The 3375-nt window shown below is 32.0% G+C and overlaps 1 long non-coding RNA gene across 1 annotated transcript; it reads left to right on the top strand.

Annotated features, from left to right (window-relative positions):
* Positions 1-345: 345 nt before the first annotated feature.
* LOC106366100 lies at positions 346-1821 on the top strand. The gene is made up of 2 exons (XR_002654368.2): positions 346-1436; positions 1528-1821. It is a non-coding gene; the product is annotated as an uncharacterized LOC106366100 (long non-coding RNA).
* Positions 1822-3375: the final 1554 nt, after the last annotated feature.

Raw genomic sequence — 3375 nt, 5'->3', positions numbered from 1 at the left:
TCCCTTTTATATAGTAGGATTCGGTCCAGTAATCGAAACCTAATGTAATACTCGTAAAATATAATCATTAAAGGCTATTTGTTTCACACTATCTTTGGATAGTAACGTAAACCCAATTTGAGTTAGTAGTTAAAGTTAGCTAGAGCCCTAGAGGTATGATTTTTACATTGGTTGACCTAGAGATGTTGACAAGTTGTCATGCAAGATTTTCGATGATTAGTATTATTTTTATTTAATTAGTCCACATCAAATATTTGTATATGTAGGCTGAGAATTGAACGTCGTCATATATACCTAAAGGTGTCAAGTTATTTTTATGAGAAAATTAGAAAAAAGAGACACTTTAAACTCTGATTTATCTCAATAGGATTTTATCAAGATTTTTTAGAAAACTAGGATTTTAATTCTTGTAAATACCATAATACCCTTAAAATTTATGAATTTTAATTATAATTTATAATTTTCGTAATTAATTTAATATTAATTAATAAAATTAAAAAGAAAAGGCAAAAAAACACGGCCTACCTTACTTTTATTTCTCTCTTCTTCTCCGTCATTGCTCTTCAATCCATCCATGGAAATTTAGGGTTCTTGGAGAATCCTTATTCTTCATTGGTGTTTCGTCGTACGGTTCGTCTATATTCTCGTTTTTCTCATCCTCCTCTTCGTTCTCACACATTAAATAACAAAATCAAAGTGTTCTTCCTCTACGAGTTTCGTCGTACATTACGAAATCGAAGTGTATTTCCATCAATTTTATCAAAATCTCACGTTTTTCACACTAGGTATACGATTACTTCTATTGATTTTCTTAACCTTAGATTAAGTCATGGATGTTACTGTTTTTGATTTGTATTTGTAGAGTATTTGGAAAGGGGGGGGGGGGGATTTGGGTCTTGAAATCTTTGACTAGTTGTTGGCAACCCATAGCTTCTCTTGATTTTGAAATAGTTTGTGTTTTAAAAAAAACTGCTTTAAGTTTCTGAGACATCGCATCAAACTCATGTTTTTGTTCTTACTGGTTTTAGGTTATCTTTGATGTATGCTTCTGATACTGTTAATCTTTATGTGAAGAGGTCTTTTTGTGCTTAGGCTTTAAAGTCTACAAACTTGGTTACCTCTTGTTTACAAGATGATTAAGAGCAGTTGCTACGGGGAATGGATTGTATAACATAACTTTCAGGTTCTAGTGGCTCCGCTTATGATTAATTGTTGCCAGTCCTTTGTGATTTATTAAGTTATCCTATGTTTTCTATTGATGGCATGCCTTCTTTGAACCAGACAGCATAACTCTATACTTATGATCCTCTATAACAGAACATGTTAAACTAGTGGTATGAATACTATGTACGTATCTTTCTTTGTTCCAGATTTGGTGACAGAGAATTTCTCTTTTTTTTTTTATCTTCATCCGTTGATTCAAAGATGAATATCATGTAAGTTTACTTACCATTTGAATCACTATATAACCTAAGTAGATAACCAAGAACTGATAACCAATAAATGAGCTCTATGATCTTTTTGCAGACACGGTGAGGAAGGAAAGGAAGCTTTCTACACGACCTATATGAAGTCTGTGATAGCTTTGATGCAAGGGTCTTGATGTGATCCAGCAAGCTCATTCTGGAACATTAAAGACAGCTATAAAATTTCAATGTGGCGTTTTGCAGTAGCTTGATTACACTCTTGTTCAGTGCCAAGCTCTTTTTTTTACTCCTACCATGTAGTGTTAGCTCATTGCAGCAGCTTGATTACACTCTTGTTCACCATATAACTGAACTCGATATTAAGAACATTATGGTCCACCCCATAATCCTCACACACGATCCTCTTGAGCTTTTCCAATGGAGTAGTAGTTTATAATGTTACCATTCGACCACGCCTTGCTGTGTCTACTACGAAACTCCACTTTTCACTGCAACTACACATCTATTCAACAGATTTAACATAGATTAGAACCATGTTGTATTGATAGAGAGAAGAGATGACTTTGTGGATGAAGAAGAGAAAAACATTATTTGCTCAAAAAAAATAAAATAATAATTTGTTCAAAAAAAAGAAGAGAAAAACACAAACGAAGAGAAAAAGATTGTGGGAGGAGGAGGATGTGGAGAAGAACGTGGAGAAAATATTCTCAAATATATTTTGAAAGATTTATGGTAGATTTAGTTTAGATTTAGGAAACTTCTTTAACCGAATATGGAAGTTTTCATATTTTCACGATTTTGCGTAGAATATGTACACTACCTAAGCAGACCACCGTATAGTTGGTGAGAAATGTATTCTTCATGTACGCGTCATATAAGGTAAAAGGCAGAAAAAGTTATGTCACTTAATATAACCGACATATATCATTGAGTTGTGGCTATATATCGTTATCAAGCTGTAGGTATACCGAAGACATCTTTATTGATTGTAACGTAACCGATTCTATCTTTGCTAGAATATACAAGAAAGGATAGTTTACGGTATATACCCTTGATATATCTATGTTTAAAACTTAGAATCAGACATATAAACTAAGTAGATTATCAGAATGAGTATTCTAACTGTACCTAGAAGATAAAATAAAATATGATTCCAATTTTTTTTAAAAAAAGTTTAAACATATATATTGTCATAGTTATGTTTCCAACATTTTTCATATTTTTTATATTTTTAAAATTCAATTTACTATTTTTCCCATTAAAAAAGGGTAAAACATGTCCAGAATTGTCAAAAGTATGAGAAGTCTTATTGTGACAAATAAAAGTTCAAAGTGTACCATTTTTCCAATTCTCCCTATTTTTATTCTGAAATAGAACCACTAATCAAATATTGTTTCACATGGTGTAACCAGTTTAAGTTAAGATTAAATCACCATCTTTTTCTGTTCAAATGTTGGCTCGAAATGCTCCGGCACTTTTGAAAATTCATTTAAAAGAAATCAAGAAACGAGACAAAAGATTGTGGGGGTGTAAAAAAATGGTAACAGCAGATTGGGCGGTGCGGGATAATCGGTATAACTATGGTGCGGTTTTAACAGTTATAAAATGTATAAATATATGGTATATGTAAAGATTTTTGTTATTGTTAACTGCGGTACGGTGCGGTGCGGATCGTAACATTTTCAAGTTTTTTTTTTGTAAATAAGATTGTGGTGTAAAGTTCAAACTTCGAACCTCAAGACATTGTTAATCAATGTAAAATCAGACCAATCTAAGAATATTCTTAGATATGTACTGTACGCGTTAAACTTTCCATCTATCATTTGGGGTGTGACTAGTCAAAAAGAAAGTGGGATTATGAAGAAAATAAAGAAAAGGTAAATTAGAAGGAAAAAAACTTCAACTTTGTAAAAGGAAAACTCTTTTTTTTGGACAAATGTAAAAGGTA

This window comes from Brassica napus, chromosome A4, assembly GCF_020379485.1.
Source record: "Brassica napus cultivar Da-Ae chromosome A4, Da-Ae, whole genome shotgun sequence".
Taxonomy (NCBI): Eukaryota; Viridiplantae; Streptophyta; class Magnoliopsida; order Brassicales; family Brassicaceae; genus Brassica; species Brassica napus.
This window is presented reverse-complemented; position numbering and strand designations above follow the sequence as displayed.